This window comes from Epinephelus moara, chromosome 2 (assembly GCF_006386435.1).
Source record: "Epinephelus moara isolate mb chromosome 2, YSFRI_EMoa_1.0, whole genome shotgun sequence".
NCBI classification, from domain to species: domain Eukaryota; kingdom Metazoa; phylum Chordata; class Actinopteri; order Perciformes; family Serranidae; genus Epinephelus; species Epinephelus moara.
The window spans coordinates 17,948,793-17,969,850 of NC_065507.1; the positions used below are offsets into that span (position 1 = coordinate 17,948,793).

The 21,058-nt window shown below is 42.4% G+C and overlaps 1 protein-coding gene across 1 annotated transcript in view; it reads right to left on the reverse strand.

Annotated features, from left to right (window-relative positions):
- The window catches only part of zgc:172282 (leucine-rich repeat and fibronectin type III domain-containing protein 1-like protein), a 245,657-nt gene extending 225,475 nt beyond the window's left edge, over positions 1–20,182 (reverse strand). The window contains exon 1 of the mRNA XM_050075103.1: positions 20,128–20,182. The gene's annotated coding sequence lies outside the window, so the exon portion shown is untranslated. The remainder of the gene's footprint in view (positions 1–20,127) is intronic.
- Positions 20,183–21,058: the final 876 nt, after the last annotated feature.

Genomic DNA, 21,058 nt, shown 5'->3' on the forward strand with positions numbered 1-21,058 from the left:
TATATTGCTGTTGAAAGATAACAGTATACAGTAGTGAATGATAATGCAGTGTGTACAGTATTACCACATATATTCAACTAGCTTGGACAATAAAGGGGCAAGTCACAAAAAAGGCCTATATAGCCAAGAACTACACTTGCATTATACACAGTTTGGCAAGTGTGAGTAACATCGCTGGCTACAAGAGACCATTATAGTCAATCAGAAGTATTACAGTAGCATTAGTCTCGCCACCAGACAATCAGAGATCTCCGCCTTCTGATAGTCTGGGGACACTCCTTTCTAAAGTGTGTTTAACACACCGGAGAAAACGGCCGGCAACAAAGCAACGCCTCTTGCATTTTTGAAAAGGACACGCCCTCCCGGAAATGTGCGCTCCCGCTTTTCTCGTCCGCAAGGAAACAAACACACAGAGAGCTTGAAAATGGATGCCGAGAGATTTAACTCCGTTTTATCAAACGTGTGCTCAGTCCACAAGATTGTGGAAATGAAGGACTTACAGCGACTTGAGCCATTTTGTACCGCTACACGTGTTTCTAGTCAGACTATGTTTACGAGCACAAGAGTTCAGCGAGCCACCGAAGGACCGCCCTGCGGATTTACTATTGGTTCTGCAACGTAGGGAGTTTTTTTAAACTCTGAAATTGTATCCGCCCATCTAAACACAAAATCAGGGAGAAAGTCATCAGTCTTTAGTTAAGCAAAGCGTCTAAAGACTGACTTGTGAGTCTACAGTAGCATAGCAACAGTTAAAATGGATACTCTCAGTGTTTTTGTTGTTCATTAAACCTGTTTCGATCATGATCCCACTGATCCTGTTTGCCACTGTCATTGTCGTTATAGTTGCGTGGAATCCACCGTCCACTTGAGTCAAAATGATTTTCAAAAGACTTATTTTTAGTAGGGTTCATTCTTGGTGTGGATCTCCCTTTACAAAACAACAATGGTATTGATTTTGTGTCGTGTTTGTGTCTCCTGGTCCAATATTCACTCTCTTTTAGCTCTGTTTTTGGTCTCCACCAACTCCTGACGGAAATGTCTGGCTCTTTATCTGCTAAATGCTCTACTATCTTCACTAGCTAGTGACTAACTGTGTCTTTCTGCTGTCTGCTGCTGAGCAGGTAGTGCCCCGTGGGTTTTTAGACCTTTTCTCTCTGAAAACAACTGTCTGCTGCAGCAGGAAACGATACCATATGAGAGAAATGACACTGAATCAACACAGCAGGCTGGCAATGAACTGAAACTTACTATATAGCTGCAGGGAGCTCCAGTTTATTATATATAGTACATATATAGTATATATTTATGCTGCATAACTGACTATGTTGACAACTTTAAATTGATGAATTACAACTTTTCAGTGTTTCAACTTCCGCTGTCATAGTGGGTTGATGCAAGTTAAAGCTAAATTTACAACATGCAACATCCCGTTAGGGCTGGGCAATATGGCTTAAAAATAATACTGCAATATCTCTAGGCTATATGGCGATAGATGTTATACAAAATTATTAAATGAACTACAGTTACACACAAGTTTAATTATGTAGCTACTGTCATAATAAAGTTTAATAAGGTACTGTTTCAAAAAAGCTGAATATTTTTCTAAATAAATAAATCAAAGTGCTTTTATTTTATAGCACCTGGCTCGTCTCAGGCTGGAAGTGTTGATTTTTGCTGTGAACTTGAAGCCTCCAGCCAATATAATAATAAAAGTTAAATTGTTGCCACTGCATCTTAAAACATGAGAATGTATTCACTGTGAGCTGGAAACGCACTAACAGCTCTCCAGTTTGTATAGTATTTGCAAGTCACACTGGTGCTCCATGGTCGCAAAATGACTACATAGTCACAGTGTGAAGCCATACAGGTTCATAGACACATGCTTCCTCTGCTTACATTATCATTCATCTCATTAACTTAAACTGTTACCGCAGCGGCATTAAACGTGATGATTTATTCACTTGGAAACGAACAACTTTTCAGTCCATATATCAATATTTGCATGTTGCAGTTGGTCTTAAAATACAACAAAATTGTAATATTAGCTGCCCGGGGCCCTGCAAATAAGAAACAAACTTCGCTCTGCTCACATAATATCGCTCGCTCTGGAGTAAGTGGTCTGGATGGGCGGAGGAGTGTGTGTGAGGTGAGAACGGGGGGCCGAAACACCAAAGCGATTCTCATGCTTGTGGCAAAAAAAACGTGACTCATTTATACCACATTTTATATAGCACTATAATACATCGAGTATATTTGGTATATCGCCTACCCCAACATCCCATTACTTTTAGCCAATTGCATGCTTTCAAAGCTGCTGTAGTGATTAGATTGCTAGCATAAAAAAACATTCTGTCTTTTTGAAATTGTGTGGTGTTCACATTTTGTGACACAATATTGCAGCAGGTATGAAACTTAAGCCCCCTCTACCAGTCTGGCCACGAGCAGGTAGCTCAGCACGTAGTAATGTTAATCGAGACCCACACATCAGTAAATTTACCTCTCTGTAAACCTTCATATGGACACATGAAATGGGTTTGAGATCATAATGAGAAGTGCAAAACATGTTATTTTAAGACAGAGATTTGACTCTTTTTTTTAAATGTGTTTCTAATGGAGCCATCAGCTGTCAGAATCTCGCTGTCATCAGTGGTACTCCACCTCAAGGCACTCTTCTCCATCTGAGTTGCTGCTCGGTCTCTCTCACATACAGACGCAACCCTCTCCACTGTCAATCACACCATCATCAAATATGCATCAGAAGCCTCACAGGCGCCTGTAAAGTAGAAAAAAATTAGTGTGTATGTGTGACACAGAGCTTGCATATTTGAGTATGAGTTGCATGTGTGCTTGAACTGTTCGGGAGAGAATAGCGTATATACCTGTGTATGCGTGTGTGTATGAGATATACCTTCATGCACATGTTCTATGATCTGTGTGCAAAGCAGCATCTGCAGAGTGAGCCTCCACTCTGCCAGTCTCACATCCATATTCAAGAGATATCTAACCCATATTCTGCTTTTGTAAAAGCACCCAGCCCCCCACCCATCCCCCGGCTGAAGGATTGCAGTACCCCAGTGTTATTTTGTTTTTTCTCCCAAACAACTGGAAAGTAGAAAAAAATACCATAGATGTAGCAAGGGAAAGTCATTTCCAATTTTCCTCCCAGATTTCCTCCCTCCATTGGTCTAATATTGGATCTCTGTAATTATGGCCCAAGTGTTGATTTTAAACTGTAGTTTATCCCAATAACATTATTTTATGCACACAGGAATTAGCAATAAAACATGCCGCTTTCTTTTACTTACTGTGGCATTATTCTAAAAAGTTCTCAAGACTGTTAATTAAAGCGTAATTGGCTGAAAGAATAAAAGATAATGGTCACATATTTCAATTACACTGAGCACTTACAGAGTGCTGTGCCTTTGAGAGTGAGCTCCAAGTGCAATTTTCGATGTTAGACTCTGATATTAAACCACTGACAAGCTTTCCAGAAAGCTGCAGTGAGATAATTTCCTCTGTGTCTCATGGGGGAGTTGTAACTAGCTAAGCACATGATACAATGACAGCACAGTCAATACTACAATGTCCAGTTACAGAGCCCCAGTGTTGTGTACACAATTCAGAATACAAAACAAAGCCGAGTAAATCAGATAAACAGATTAGAGCCATGTTATATGATGGTCAAGATTAGAATCAAAGCTCAAGGATAAACAATGATTTTTCAGTTTCTTGCTTCCCCACTCTCCGCTGCACAGACTACGACTATTGCTGAACTTTAAGAACCTACCTACAAGGTCCTGAAGAGCACCATTATCTACAGTAGATTGCCCTCTCAAGTCTAATTATTCCTCCCGACTATCTTGCAGACTATCCGGCTCATGGTGCGTCAAGTGGACCATTTCAACCCAGCAGGGTCTGTCCTTTTAGCCTGAGTTAATAAACACTCATTTTGTGAACTGCTGAGCGGGCTGCATCAAATCTAAGGGGTTGGCTGTCCCTTCAGCAGCTGTTTCCAAAACCGATGACAAGGTTGGAATTTATTACTTGTAATTCTGTGAAGTAGGTGTAGCTACAAATTAGTTCAGGGAGCCTTACTCTCACCTATTGTCCGTAGCGTATCAGACAGTGCTCTAAGGAGCGTACATCACATCCTATGTAATGCCAAATGATCTGTGACGTTAAGTTCAAGGGGGCATGGGAAGGTTTTTAAGTGCTTAGGAAGTCTTCTGTAAGAGCTGGGCACTGTGCATTCTTTAATTTGTGTGTTCACTTGTAATACTGTTTGCAGTGTGCACTGATTAAGGGAATCAAGTCTACACTGTTAAAGCAATTTAGAGCCCTAAGAGCCCTGTGTGCATTTGCACATCAAGCAGGATGATAGAAGCGCTGTGCATTTACACTCCAGGACAAAGGGTGGTATATGCTGCAGTACTTATATATTAAACATTTGTAACTCTTTATTTGGATAGTCCACCCACAGGTTAGTGTATTTGTAACATTTAAACAGCTTATTAGTTGAGCTCCAAGAAAGCAACTGCTTTGCTTTGTTTGTAGATGTTTGTATATAGAGTATATGTAATAATTCATGAACATACCGACATATTCTCAGACTAATTTAGAACTTTAATTTATAATTTGAACTATTCACTCATAGGCTGAGTAAATAGTTCAATTTAATGATTCTGATAATGATTCTATAATCTCTTAAGCATCTACACAATAAAATGAAACAGCTGAATTGTTGAATCTCAGCTGTTACAAATACTCAATAAACTATCTGTAGGCGGACTATCCAAATAAAGCTTTACCCAAACGTTTCCTTCAGTGGTTGTCTGACAGTAATTATGAGTGTTGAAAGGTGGAGTTTTACAAGACAGGTTTGTTTTATTTAGTCCACGTATATGCAGGCTGGGGCCCACCTGTGTGGGGTTTACATGTTCTCCCCATGTCAGCGTGAGTTTTCTGTGGGTTCTCAAGCTACCTCCCACAGTCTAGAGACACGCAGATTAGGTTGATTGTTGACTCTAAAGCCCCATTTCCACAGAGCAGTGTGGTACGGTACAGTTCAGTTGGGTACACTTTTTTCCACTGTGAAAAGTTGTGGATGGTCCAATGGAACTCCATTTTTGGTCCCCCCTCTGTTGGGGTACATAGCACACAGATCTGGTACTAAACGGTGGAGCTGTGAACACTGCAGTCTGTTGATTGGTCAATAGAGGACGGTCACTCTGCTCAGGGCTGAGCTGTGGCTGGTTTTGAAGCTCATGTAACCACTGTTCATACCATTAGTTTACCGCTAGTTTTTCCTTCAGTTTTTTTGTCTCTCTTGGATGACACAGACTTAAGTGATGAGTGGATCTTCAAGTGTTTAGAAATATATATCAATTTTGATCGGATTATGTGAACTGCGTATATACTGATCCTCACTTGGAGAAAAAAAAACCTTGCGGAGCGTTGTTCCTGTTGGTTTCGGCCAGCTGCGCTTGCCTGAGAAAGACAAAATGCACAAACCTGCTGTTTTTAAATATCCCATCGAGAGAGACTCTCACTGCAGCCTGTATTATTTGTTCTGAAAATGTCACCCCGTTCTGTGGATGATAAAGGAGGCACAGACTTCCATCTGTGTCACCTGTGATGAGGAAATACAGCAAGTGCTGGACAGGGCAGTGAGTGACAACAACCCCGCCCACATTTAAGAGTAGTGTTTGCGAAACAGTACAGTACAGCGTTCGCTAAACAGATCTAGGGTCTAGGTACCATGTCTGAGGGGTTACTTTTGGTTCCAACAGTACCATACTCTACGTTTGGTAAAACAGGTTTAAACTGCCTGTTGGTGTGAATGTCAGAGTGAATGGTTGTCTGCCTCTATGTGTCAGCCCTGTGAAAGTTTGGCAGTCTGTCCAGGGTGTAACCTGCCTCTCACCCAATATCAGCTGGGGCATGCTCTAGACCCTCTGTGACCCTGAATAGAATAAGTGGTTACATATAATGGATCAATGGATAGTCACATATTTGAAATCTAGAAACTGCAAGACATTAAAGTTCATTCTTGACCCTGGCAACACTTTGACAAAATATTCTTAACTCAAGGTCTATTTACTGGCTTTTTCTAGAGCTTTTAAGCACATCTGTGTATCTCTGTCAGCAGCAGGATTAGAACTGGACCTCAAGTCAAAACTACTTTGTCAAATTAGAAATTACTGGTGTAGTTTTTAGAGGGCACGTCCAATATAGAGAGGACAAAAGCAGCCAAACCAAGGACAACGAATGTATGGTTGGCTGTATGTAATGTAATGCAGCAATAACCAAGACATACACATTTCTAATTGCAGCAGTTGCAATGTCTTGTTCATGTTCCACATAAATTTCTTATGTATGTTGTAGAAACTGAACTCATCATGTCTTGCTCAGTCCTGATGTGGTCGTACTAGCGTGGTGTCTCTGAGCATTCAGTAATTAGGTCTCAAATTTCTTGACACCCTGCACAACAATGTGTGCCATGCTACATAAAAGGCCTGGTCAGCCCTGGGCAAAGAGCCTGCCAGTTTTGGTTTCAGTCACAATGAAAATTAATTCTTAATTTGACATTTACATCGGACTAAAATGCCAGATGAAACCTTCACACGCCACTGTAAATTTAAGTGCACTCATGCACATGAGAAAATTACCCCAGAGAGAAAGAAGTTCAGATAGAGACACAGAGACGTACAAGCACATCATATGTGGGAATAATTACATGTGGTGTATAATTGGTGTGTGATCAACCTTCACACTGGAAGGTTAATGCATTTCTTTCAGACTCTCTACTTTTCATCAGTAGATTAAAAGACCATCAGCCAACCCATTCATTCATTTAATTTCACCGATGACATGTGCCAATCTAGACCACAGACACCTTTTCTTTTGTTGTTCATTCTGCAATATAGAATTTGTCCCACCTAACACAGGAATGCCAGTATTTCTGGGAGCTTCGTCTTTTACTTGTCTTGCAAACAACCATCAAAAAGGTTTCAAGGCCATGTGTCTGTTTTATTATTTTGACAATGCAGTCTCACTCCAAAGTCGCTGTAATCCGGCACTTGGGTAGTGACTAGCGGCCGCAGGCACTACAAAAAAAGCCTTCCTTTAACGTCGGTATGATACGCAGTTGGTTGCCGTTATAGATTAAGGACTCTCTGTGGCGTCAGGGGGAAACAAGAGCAAAGGTTAAGGTGGCGAAATTCCAAGTAGGGCAGGCGTGAGAGGTAGTGGATAGGTCCAACAAGCACCGACCTTCACCTGGGAGAGCATAAGATTATGCCAAACCCTGTTCTTTTTCCTGAACCTAACCACATGTTTTTGTTGCCCAAACCCAACCGTGTGCTTTAGCTTCCTGTAAAAATGGAAGTGTATCTTGAAAGAAGACAATGCATGTAACAGCCTGAATTGGACAGTGTCCCAGAACGTCAACCAAAGCACCCTAGGTACCTTTCACTTCGTATCTGGACGTGGAAGGTCCATGACCAGTTCGGAGTGAGAATGTGTTGGTTTTGAGGTGTGCAACAACTAAGAATGTTCTGACCCAGTCTACATACTTGGTACTTGGTAGGCCAATGAAGGGATTTGTTCATTGATTGGTATCAATAGATTTTACATCCGTATCCATGTTCAGTCATTTGTCTTTTTGGTATCCATTGACCTCTAGGATGGCAGATAGTCAAAAATGTTGCAGAACAACACTGGAATCTATTCCAAATAGGGTTGGGTCGATGGACAATGACATCATCCATCCAGTCAATCACTGACCATTGAGCTTACCATCAATGATCCGAATTGGGGTAGTACTAATGGCATTCCTTGCAAGCTTACATTGCAAGTAACAATTCTGATTTAGGATAAGAATGGTAACCTTTTTAGCAACAGAATTTGTCACTGCCATTTGAAAATTTGCCGCGATCACCATCACTGATCAATATCCACTCACATACGCTGCAAACTTACATGTGTGCATCATCCCAAGTCAGCTATTAATAACTTGCAGAGACATTGCATGCAGTAGTCCACCTACTCCACTCCTCTGTCTGTTCCTCTCTCTCTCAAACACACAAAATCAGGCACACACACACGCTGTGGCACTCAGGCACTCTGTTGATCAATGTGTATTGTCTATTTAACTAAATAACCACAATATAGGACACAGTCCAAATTATTTTAAGAAACCATTACGGAAAGCTATATTGCTGTGCTGGCTTTATGTTCTCAGCCCAGAACTACTCGAACTTATCTTCCTAACTGCATCCACTGTACTATTTTTAATTTAGGTTTCTTTTGGGCCAAGTGCACCCTGCACTTTTTTGTGTTCATTTACAATGGAAAAGTCAAGCCACTATGCCTGCAGCACTAAGTGTAGATAATTGAATGAGAGCACAGATAGCAGACACTCACGCCTGTAAGACACAGCAGACTGATAAATGGCAACATGCATAGAATGATAGATCACTCTGCCCCAGTTATTTGAGACTTTGGGTTTGTAGAGACCTCCATAACATATACACTATTATCTAAACACACTTGCATGCTATCAAAGAAAGTAAAGAGAGCACCTCATAGAGAAAGAAGGGAATACAAAGACAGACTGACAGAAAGTCGCAGAGAGAACATAGAGACAAATTACAAAAATATGGAGGAAGCAAATGACAGGAAGATGAAGAGAAACCAAGTGGAGAAAAATGAGTGAGTGAGAGCGAGACTGAGCGAACAGAGTGAGAAGTGGATAGAGATAGAGAGAGGCATCCATCCATCATGCCGCGCTGCTTCTGTCAGACACGAGTAATAGATGAGGAGAGATAGAGGAGAGAGCAGACACTCCTCTTCAATCTATCTCCACTCACTATCTGGGTTCGCTTGTCAGGTCTGCTCTGTCACCCCAGACCAAGACAATTACAGAGGAGAGGGGAGAGAGGTACAGTCAGATGCAAACACACAGATACAAGCAGAAGGACTGACATGTTTAAACACGGAACAAGTGTTCAACTGAAGAGGAAAATGAGTAAAGTTTAAACTGATGTATCACTTTACTTGGAGGTGCACAGAAAGGGTACCTAATGATTAAGTAATTAGTACTGAATGGGTGGTTACTAGTTTGTGATTTGGAATAATGACCACTTTCTTCATGAGTGGTTCCTGATTAACTCTAAACCAGCCGCCGAGCTGCACAGATGAATGGACCCATGATTTCTGTGATTCAGAAAACACTGATATAAATGCAAAATTTGATCATGAAAATGGAATGTTGCCAATTGCCAAAATGTGCTTTCAATTCAACATGCTTCTATGTTTTGGAGTCATTTACAGGCACATTGCTTCTGTCCTGTGCGCTTTGTGTTGGTGTTCCACTGAGTGCAAGGCTCCTCCACACACACCACAGCCAGTGAAACCAGGCCAGCACTCAAAAAAATGTAGAAAAATGTAATTGATATAATTTTCCAGACAATGCTTCACGAGCGATTTTTCTACATCTGCTCTACTTGCCGAGACTTCGCCCTGCTCTGCCTGTGTCTTAAACTTCAGCTGCGGCTGATGCGAATGACGGCTAGTTTACCCACAGTCTTTTTTCTCGGCCAGCCAAGCTAGGTCAAATCATGTCGTCCTTGGTTTCTCGGGTTGATGTCTCTGCATGAAGTTAGCCTTTACTTGAACCTGCGTTGGAGTTGGAGTGCCCTCATATTCTGACCTGTAAATGTACTGAAACAGCTCAGGATACACATGACTACAACTGCTTTGTAAATACATAAGGACATAAGATTACTGAAATATATTTATAAGGAGTATAAAACACATTACCTGTCGCCCCTTTAAATGAAGAAATCCCACTAAATTGTGAGGGAAATTACTTCATTCTTGGACTGCTGGGATTGCTGGGAAATCTATCTATCTATCCATCTATCTAGTTGTATATAGACAATGAACGTTAGTGTTGGACCCCCGCAGTCATGTTAGGATGCCCTTTGAAATGGTTAAGTCATCCAAGGACATTAGGAATTTGACACTGACAGCCACACTTTATTTTACAAAAAGGGAATGTTTCTTTATAACCGTATTGAATTATTTTCTTTAATTAAAAACAAAAAAGAACGCAATACTTTGTTAACTTAATCATTGATATTCATTAAATCTTGAATACTTTCTTCTTGAATTGTTGAACTGTATTCATCCACCACATGATTAGACTCTCGTATTGATGACCAAGTGTGCCTGAATTGTAAAATACAGAATTTGAGAAAAAAATAGACAAAATCTGGAACAAAAAAAAATGTAAACGGATTTCATAGGGCGGTATAAACTAATAATTTCTTCAAGATTCATTAATATATCATCTACTATGCTACAAAGTCCTTGAATCAGAGTCATACAGGAATTACTCATAAATGACTGTTTAATTTACAGGTCATTCCTCACTCGCTTCCTACAACATATGTGTGTACTGTAATAGAAAGTGTTCTCTATATATGTACAAGTAGAAAAGGCCAGTATCTTAAATACATATTTATTAGTTGATCCATATAATATCAACAAGACATCACTGCAGGATCAATATCATAAACAAAAACTTTGACTTGTATAACAGATTTTTTTTTTTCAAGAACATGTTAATGTTTCTATCCATTTAATATGCAATATTAAATCAAACTACTGCACTGCTATTTGCATGCTGTTAATGCACAGTTAACATTGTAAAAGCTGCACTCACTGTAAAAGCCTCTCAGTAAAAAAAAAAAAAAAAAAAAAAAGATAAGGGCTTTTTTAGAGCAACTGCACACATCCTCAGTAATGGTAATGGTGTTTAACTGGGGTTAGCCACTTATTTTTACATTTAGACTTTTTCTATTTTTTTGGTGGATTAGTTTTACACTGTGAGCTAATTGGAAGAGCCGTAGTTGCAGAACCGTAAATCTCTGTATACACCACATACACAGTGATGGTAAGTTGGCCTTTTCACGCCCTGTAACACACATGATTAATGGGAAAGCTCCAGTGGGCCACTATGGTCATGAAAACATGACAATTTAATATTGTAATCTTGATTTTAAAAGCAATATTTCATTCTCGTGGCTAAATGTGACCAGACATGTTTGGCTTCAGCAGAGTTGGAGAACGGGCAGGATTAGGACTAATGTTTTTACCAGCCACGGCTAATTAAATCATCTCTTCCCATCTCCTTTGAAAGTGGTTTGCTCCCTGGTGGCACATTTTTAAGGCTGTCCAAGATTAAGGTACCCATACTGGATGAGGCACTCGTATCTATTTCACAACCCTTAGATAGTCAGTTGGGAGCACAAAATACCAGAGATCTCGCATGTAACCTTGTTGTCAGTTGTGGATAACTGACAGGTAAGAAACATCCCTCAAATGAAACATATTTCAGCTAAAAGGTTTGGTCTTTAAATGGGCGCTGAAAGGACATTTTACAAACTGTTCTTGGTGGAACTTGCGGCTGATGGCTACGCAGCCTCTACAAGTCACTTTGGGAATGTACATCACCGACTGGGTGGAGGGTTAAACAAGCAAAAGCAAGCTTGATCAGTGGGTACAGCTTTAGAGGAAACAGGTCCCTGCTGCTGTGTTGTTGCCTGGACTTCAACAGCTGGTCCACCATTGTAGCGCTAGTGCAAAGTCTGTGAGTCCATGACTGAGTAAATGCCACCACTTTCTGTTTCAAATTAAAAACCCTCGTTTCAAAATAAAAGTCCTCCAGCTTTTAACACACAGTCCAGACTAGGTTCTGACCTTGTCTTGTATTTTCTATCTGCCGATTAGTCAGTTGGCTGTTTTTCATGTTTCAAGCTATTGCCTCTGAAAAGCCAATATCTCCTTACCTCTATTTCAGACTACAATTACCATGTTAAACCTCATAATATTATAAACTGGACACATCTGCAACTTCATTAAAAAAAAAAGTGTGTTACCATGTATTTATTCCAGTATAAATGAAACACTTAGAATTCAAGGTGAAACATATATGCTTTGGGCTTTGATGAATGCTTTGCCTTGTTCTACTGTGGCTTGGATTGTACTTTGTTAGTTGCTATAGGCAACATTCAGGTGGAGCCTATCCCAGCTGACACTGGGCAAGAGGCGGGGTTCACCCTGGACAGGTCGCCAGACTATGACTGGGCTGACACATAGAGACAGACAACCATTCACACTCACATTCACACCTACAGACAATTTAGAGTCACCAATTAACCTGCATGTCTTTGGACTGTGGGAGGAAGCTGGAGCACCTGGAGAAAACCCACGCTGACACAGTGAGAACATGTAAACTCCACACAGAAGGGCTCCCCCACCCTGGGTTTAGATCTCCAATCCTGACTTTTCAGAGGTCAATATAGATGCACCTTCACCAGATGAGACCAAGACTAATCATTCCTCTTGGTGTCAGAGTGGTAAGAAACTCCGGCAGGGAGTCGCTGCTGCACACCAATATATTTCCAGGGGCTATAGGTTGGTCAAAGGATGATAAAAATAGATACCCCATATTACTCTTGACAACTTTGAGGCGTTCATAGTGACTGGTTGTAACTGCAGCAGCCTAGCTACTGTATAGTCGGCTTTATAGAGGAACCCTGTTAGGTACAATCTGTTTTGGGCTGTGACAAAAACAAGCAATAAAAAAAAAAATCTGTGTTAAAGAAGCACAGTCTAAAATCAGCAAGGCTTGTTATTGGTTGAAGAAGAAAGGGGGGGGGGGGGAAGATAATAAAACTGTCATCCCCAGAGACGAAGTTTGGAAACTTACAGGATGCTGTGGTTTAGCTGAGCAGTGTTATATCCCTCTGCCTGCCTGCTCAACACAGCACTATTCTAATACCATGCTGCTTGGCATTCAGCTCACCACTCGCTCCTCTCTTTCTCCTGGCACCATCCCTCCCTCCCTCTCTTCACCTCTCTCTCAGTCTCTCTTTCAGCAGCATCTCTCACCCGCTCTTCCCTGGTGAGGTGGGATTGCGCCACTGAACCAGCATCTGTTGCCAGGCACATGCACACACCAACACACACAAACACACACACACACACACACACTAACTGTGTAGACATTTAAACCCCTACTGTAGTGGACAGCATGTCGCTGTGTTGAGCACATCATGATGACATATTTTGGACATTAGAACTATAAAACAGTGTGTCGCCATATCACAGTCTTAACACCTAGAGCTTCACGGCAAAATATTCTCACCTTATGCTCTTTTTTTCCTCTCATTTCTGGTTCCTTCCTCCTCTTTTACGCATCCTCTCTATCATGAAGTGTCCCGTCCTTTTCTTTCCCCCTCCTCCTCCTCCTCCTTTGCCTCCTCCTCTTTTCACTGCTCTATGCATTTCCTTCTCTCCTCCTCCTCTTTCTGCGTCACCCAAACGCAGAATTTGTTCTTAATTGACCCATCTTGTTGAATAAAGGTCAGTCCCTCCTCAAAAGCCTCCTTTGTTTCATTTTTCTTTCTTCTTACTACCTCCAGCCTTTCTCTTTTCTCTCCTCCCTTGCTTTCATCTGTCTATTTCTTCAGCCTGCCCTTCCTTGCACATCTTTCATCACTCCATTTTTCCACATCATCCCATTGCCACATCATCCCATCTCTGTGCCACCTTCCTTTTTTTGAATAAAAAAAAACAGGCGTGTTAAAATATCCAACAACAATGTGTGCAAATATATATTCAGTCGAAGTCAGAGACAACACTGCGTGAGCCTCACTTTTACCTGCAGACCTTCATACATCATTTCCCCACAGAGATGAAACTGTATTTTCCTGCTCTCTCTAAAACTCATTGAGCTTCTCTGTGTGAGTTCCCTTTCCTTTCTGCTCTGTCTCTCTCGCTCACACAGACACATCAATCAATTAGACTTACACTCCTCCAGCATTTACACTTCTCTCGAGCTTCATTATTCAATCTGATGTTGACAGAATGAAAGGTATTTTACATGGCGCCAAAAGAAGAGGGCTCCATAGTTCAAAGTTAGTTCAAAGGGTGCTCGGGCGTCTTCTCCGGCCAATCAGACATAATGAGGAATAATGGCCACTGATGATTCAGAACCACACTATTAGCACAGACCTTTGCTGCTCAAGGCTTATAATTGTGTAATCCATCTTACAACTTCGGCGACAGAGACAGTCCAAGATTATGTTGTGATGATGTATCAAAACCAGACTGATTTTATTCCATGAATCAAGCTTCCTCCTTCCTTCTTTGACTCAGCATGATTTAATAAACCGTAAACATGAAGTACATTGCATTGTCAGCTCGTGCAGAAGTAGGGGAAGTGTTCAGGGACTCTCACTTTTCAATTGTCACATGCCATCTCCTATCAATCTCCCACCACTGCTGCACTCAATTAGGAGGGAGTAAAGAACCCAGCCATTTGCTAATCTGAGTCATAGCCACCTGAGTGATGGGACAGCAGTGTATGTATGAGTGCGCTGTTCAGAATGATCCGGAGGTTTGACAGCTGTTTTCTTACACTCTCTGGCCCCAGTTATCCCTCTGGTGGGTTTTCTGTAACCTCCAGCCTAAACCCCAGTAAGCCAGAGGGATCATGAAGCGCCACTTTCACGGCCTGTTTTCATACTGGAAATCAGGGTCAAATGAGTCTCTGGCCTTCCACTTGGCAGAAAATTTCAGCCTTTCCTTCCTTCAACTTTGAACTGGTTGTGCAGTATCTGTGAGTCTGCCAGTCCAGTCTGTCCTTAATCCACTCTGACATTTGATGTTTAAAGGAATAGTTATACATTTTGGGAAATATGCCCACTGGCTTTCTTGTGGAGGGTGTGAAACTAAAGATACCGCTCTCTCAATTGTAAATATGTAGCTAGGGCAGGCAGCCAATTAGCATAGCTTAGCGTAGAGAATTGGAACTGGGGAACTACACAAGCTCTGTCCAAATATAACAAAGTCCAGTGCTGTGTGAGTCCAAACTTCACCAGAGCGAGCTCGAAGTTCAGTTCACACCCATTAAAATTAACTAGTTTATAGTCGTAATTCAAACTTTTTAACTAATTTCACAGTCCCAAAAAATGAACTAGTTTACATCCATGTCCTCCATGTACTGTAGATTTAAAGGAAATTTAATTTAGCCTGAACCAATTATGCATCACTGAGAAAAATAAAAAAAATATATATGATTCCAAGCGAGCTGGTACAAGCTTCCCCATCAGCTTCATTACAGCCTCTGTAGCTGAAAGATGTGTCATGATTTCAGTTCTTCAGAGCACAAAATTTAGAGAATGCAGTTCTTAAGAAAAGTGATGCTCAGCGATGCTCAGCAATGCTCCGGGAACACCGCAGTTACCTCTGTACGCTGGCCGATGTGCTGCAGTCAGCTCCCAGGGATGGACAGCCTGGGAGCTGGGTGGTCTGCTAGTGGACTGATGGAATGGAGGATGAAGTTGTTGGAGGGTTAAACTACAAACAATGGATCTTTGGCTCATTGCCAGGGGTTGTCAAGCCAGCAACTATCAGGACTGTGCATCCTTCACTCCAAAAATGCATGCTATGCTGTGTTGTCTCCTAAGTGTTGTTTAATTTTTCTTTAGAGTCACACAAGTGGACCAAAAAAAGTAGAGCCGCTGTGCCAAATGGTCGGTAGAGCCCTGCTGATTATTCTGCGTTATTTCCTGGGGTGCCGTAAAACACGCATTGTTGGTGTTGCAAGAGTGACCAACGCTCACGTTCAGGTTCATAAGTTGTAAAACTGATGTGTTCAGCTCAATAAATGGCGTTATTTTTAGCACATTCATGCACAACACTGACAAAGTCCACTAACCACCTCTAAACCTAACCAATAAACACACTGTACGCAGTAAGTCCCTGCAGTCCTGTTGTCCCGGCGAGGCTGGAAGTCAACCAGCTGAGACACCAGGAAGTTAGTTACTGCACCTGAGAACTTATCCAGCACATGGCCCAAATCAAGACATGTTGCTTTAACACTTCAATTTTGTACCTATTAAACACACAAGATATAATATGGTAATTTGTGAACGTAAGAAGCGCTGGTAGGTGGCTTTTGTTACCTGTGGACAAGGGCTGGGTGATATGGAGAAAATCAGATATAATAATTTTTGACCAAATACCTTCCAAAATACCATCAATAATTTGGTAAGTGGTTAAAGACAAATAATGTAACAGTCTTGTAAGTAGGCATGTGCCGGTATGAGATTTTAACGGTATGATAACCGTGGGCAAACATACCACGGTAACCGGTATTACCGCGGAAATGATATTAATAATAATAATAATAATAATAATAATAATAATAATAATAATAAAACAGGCGTCGTCCTATTTTCGCGCTCTACACTTTAAAACGGTAGGCTAATATTCGTTTGACCATTCATGAGCAACAGCACGTACCAGGCATCTCCTGTCAGTGCAATGCATCATCACACCAGTTGTTTAAATGTGTAGGCTGATACAGGCCCGTTAAAAGTTTAATAGAGCCGTTTCTTAACTTCACGATGGTGACTCCGCCCAGCAGCTTGTTGAGCTCCTCGTCGCTGTGGACAGCCAGCTGCCGGTGACGGGGGATGATACGGGTCTTCTTGTTGTCGCGGGCAGTGTTTCCAGCCAACTCCAGGGTCTCACCGGTCAGATACTCCAGCACAGCCGCGAGGTAGACGGGGGTACCGACACTGACACGCTCCGCATAGTTTCCTCCTGTGAACACGGCTGACTGGGAACTGGAGCCCAGCACAGGAGGAGCGGGTTTTTGCCTTGGCTCTGGGGGTTCTTCTGATAGCCTAAATGGTCCCACACCACCGACTTTGTCCTTTTTGCCGTGGGAAAAGTTCAGCTTCACCTCCTCCAGCCATGTTTGCAGTTTGCACGTGAGTGGATTTACACTGATTACTGACGTACTGACTGACTGAGGCTGCCCCCCCCCAATTATTGTGCTGACTGCAGCGGCTGCACGTGCATGATTTCAGAGTGCGTACCAGTTAAAATGTACGACTGCCACAGAGTTATTTCTGAGTTTTGAGCTCCTGAAGTTCCCATTTATGAAACGTAGCGTAGGTTACACCGTCGGCCTTTACCGTCAGAACAGAAAATAGGCGGTTAGTGACACCGTGACATCTTTTACCGTGGTAAACCGTGACGCCGGTAACCAGCACATGCCTACTTGTAAGTTCAGAAAATTGTATCATTCCACTGTAATACAGCCTTCAAAAAAGCAAAAGACAAGACTTGTGACATTGTGATATCCAAAATCTTAGACAAAATCTAATCTCATTCCAGAATATTGAAAACCAATGCGTTGGCACCCCTACTTAAGACAGAGCTAGCTGTTTTCCACTGTTTTCCGTCTTTATGCTAAGCTAAGCTAAGATAACCTGCTACTGACGGTAGCTTCATAGTTATCATTCAGACAAAAAAAGTGGAAGGTAGTGTTGTAACTCTGCACGAATGTGACCGAGTGTGATCCCCAAATGTCGAACTGTTTCTTTAAGACCTATACAGATCCTGACAGAGACTCTGACTCTTATATTAATTTAACCTCACACTGCTCGCCCACTATGCCACTGATATAGCCTCCTTATCAATTTGTAGCACTGCTCTAATGCAACACAGTCATGACTAACCTTTTTACTACATTAGCTATACCAAAATTAAATTTAATGTCTTCCTCAGTTTTAGCCATTAGTGTGCTATAATATGCTGTGAGTTAGCAAATGGGGGTGTTTACATACACTCATTGAAAATGACTCACATGTGAGTAAAAGTGTTTTCAACAAAAAACAAAACAATTAATGTGATTTTCCAAGAAGAGAACACAAACAGTGTTTCACACATGAATAAATATAACGTTCAGAGTAGCGTCACGGATTGGGCGACTTCACAAACGGGGCTATTTGTGATCATTAAACAGTTTATGTCCAATTTTATGTCTCACCTTCAGCATCACGTAAAACGCTATGAGCCATTGCTTTTGCACGCATTGCTGTTGTTAATTGTTTGTTTGCATCCACTGATATATCCAATTATTTGTCAAGTGTTGTGGTTTTGTGTTGCTCCACGTGACACATATGTGCATTAAAAAAAGAAAAGCATATGTTACACTATGAGGAAACTAAAATAGCCATACCTAGAAATGTCTCCCTGAGGCACTTTGTACATTTTATTTTTATTTTTCGACTGCCTGTGTAAAGTCAGTTTCCATGGCAGTGTGAGAATATTCCGTTTATTCATGTATAGTGGTATTCATGAGTGGGATATGAAGATGCATGAGCAGTGCATCTTTAATAAGAGCTTGACCAGAATATGAGCTATAACCCAGAATCCTGTGCGCATGTTGGCACGCACACTGTGACAGAAATGTCAGTTACCACGATGCTTTGGAGAATCACGGCCCAGCTCATTACAGCCCACTCTAGGACTACATCAACTACTAATTACACACAAGCATGATTGAAATTTATTTTCGTGTTGGTTTGGAGGGAAAGTCAGCCTGCAATCTTCTTTGGGCATATTTGCCAAGTTTGAGGCTCTAAGCTCAATCTTAATAAAATCTTCTGTCAGTATTTGAGTTTGACTGTGAATGCCGTGGTGCAGACGGGGTCATGTGCTCAAAGATACACGCAGAGAGCAAGTGCTCTGTATGACTCCATATACTTCCAGCATCTCCCACTGTAGTACAGCATGTTAAGATAATGATTAAATGCACAAGATGATTAGATGCATTAAGATTGAGATCTGCAATGCATTATAAACTCGTTCAAGGCTGCCAGTGCTCCAAGCCACATTCAAACATGATGTGTCAATACAAGCAAGAGAGACGGACAAAATGCACTGAAATATCGAGACAAGGCTTCAGCTAAGCCACAGTTATACACATTTGGAGACAGAAACAGGAACACCAGCAAACGACTTCCCCCAAACCTCATTTAATCTTGCATGTGTGTTTACATGTGTTTTACGGTGGCTTAGAGCCATCGCAAAACCCCATCAAAATGCAAATGGGGCAGTTAAGGACCAGAAAATTCACCAGGTAAAGAGGAGCTGATGAGCTGACACGGCAAACTAAATTGTTGGCTGTGTGCAGCTTTTTGTGGCTTCCCCTCCTCTCTGACTCTCTCTGTGCGTCCCTCCTTCTGTCTCCATGGTGCAGCAGCAGCGACCGTTGGATAATACTGTACAGTAGCTACAGCATAGCACTGTTAGGGTATTCTTCACTTGGCCTCCAGCATGCCGCTGTTAGAGCTTTCTTAAGGGATCATTTCAATGCCAGCTGCAACACCTGCTCTCTATGTCTTTTCTCATTCTGCTCCTATAGCCCCTTGGTCGTTTTCCACCCCGACTGCTCCACTATCTATTTCATTCCATTACCTTCTCCTGTCCTCTCCTATTTTCTCTATTCACCTCTCTAGCAGTCCTCCCTCTCACCTGCCATTATGTCCTCTCCTCTTTCTTTCCCCTGAACACCTCTCTCCTATCACCCAGCCCATCTCCTCTCTGCTCCTTCTCTGTATTCCATCACAGCACCCTCTCCTCTGCCCTCTTCCCCTAACAACTCCTTTTAAGTCCCTCCTGTCTCACTTCTCCCCCCTGTCTGTGCTCCCCCTGCCTTGCTCTCCTCCATCTGCCCCCCCCAATTTAATCAATTGCGACCTTCTCCTCCCTTCAGTTTTTCTTCTATATCCATCCATCCCTCCCTCGTCGCCCTTTCTCTCCTAAACTCTCAGACTCCCCTTCACCCCTCGTCCTCCCATGCTATTTTATCCTCTTTCGTATCCTATTTCATCTCCTCCTCTGTTCCAGACCCATTTCTTCACACTTCCCATACCTTGCACCTCCCTCAGCATCCCTTCCCCTCCTTCCCTCCTGTCTTTAATCTAGAGAAAGGATATCACCATCTCTAAATCGTATGAGAGAGAAAACACCAGCGCCATTATCTCCCCATCTGCCTCCTCTCCTCTCCCTCACTCCCTCTCTGTGTGTACTCAACTCGGCTCTCCTGAAATTACAAATCTCTTAAAAAAAAACCGTTGCGGCACACATAAACGAGAAGACACAGAAAGCATAAGGTGATGCGGGGAGCAGAAGAGGGAGGAAATAGAGCGATAACCGGACGGACGAGAAAAGTAGATAAAGAGACTGTCATACCTGCGCGCCTCCCTCCTCTTCCTCTCCGGTTAGGTAGAGGCTGTTTCTCCTCCGGTTATCTCCCCCTTTTGTCAAGCCAGGTGATGAACTCCACTCAGCAAACAATGTGTTAAATAATCCTCCTCCTGGTCAGATGTATTTTCAAACCACATAAGAAATCATATCCACTTTTTTGGGGGGGTAGGGGGGTAAGGGGGGTCTTGGACCGCGCAACGCTGGTCGCGCTGCGGGGCTCTTGGAGTGGTGGCGGGGCAGGAGAGGCGTTTCAATTTAGTTCCCGTCGACTTTGCATTAAAAGCCTGGTGCGGGTACACGAACCGGTGGCAGCCGATAACCTACAGCTATCCGGTGTCCGCTGCTGATCCACTGGGACACAACTGCGCGCGTGGTAAAATAAAAAAAAAAACGCCGTTAAACCGGCGCACCGCCGCGTTGCGCACTCATTTGGTCACCACATGAGCTCCCCGCGTTTCCGTTAAGACTCCGTTAATCGGTCATTTAAAGGAAAACACCCATCCGTCGGGGTTAATATCGCTGGGATCCAGTGTCCAGAGCGGAGAGCAAAGCAATGGGCAGGCAGAGTGAGGGAGCGTGTCTGTACGCGTTGAAACCGGGCACCGTCGTCTTTTTGGGTTACTCAGCCGGTCTCCACGTAAAGCTCCCCCGTAAATGCTCTTTGCTCCCCCATTCAGTAGCTGTCACTCCTGCACCAACATCACACCTCACTCATTCACAGCTCTTTGCATTGAACCTGCTCTTGGTAACAGAATAATAATCCTCTCCGGTTGTAGGTGATTATCCGCCTGGAGGTGAGAAACTGTAGAGTGTAAATGGGTAAAAGAGAAGCTGCAGGATCAGAGGAGCTTTGTAAATGCACGTCTCCCCCCTTTCCAGCCAAAGAAGTGACTTTGTCTTGACCTCTCTCTTCTCT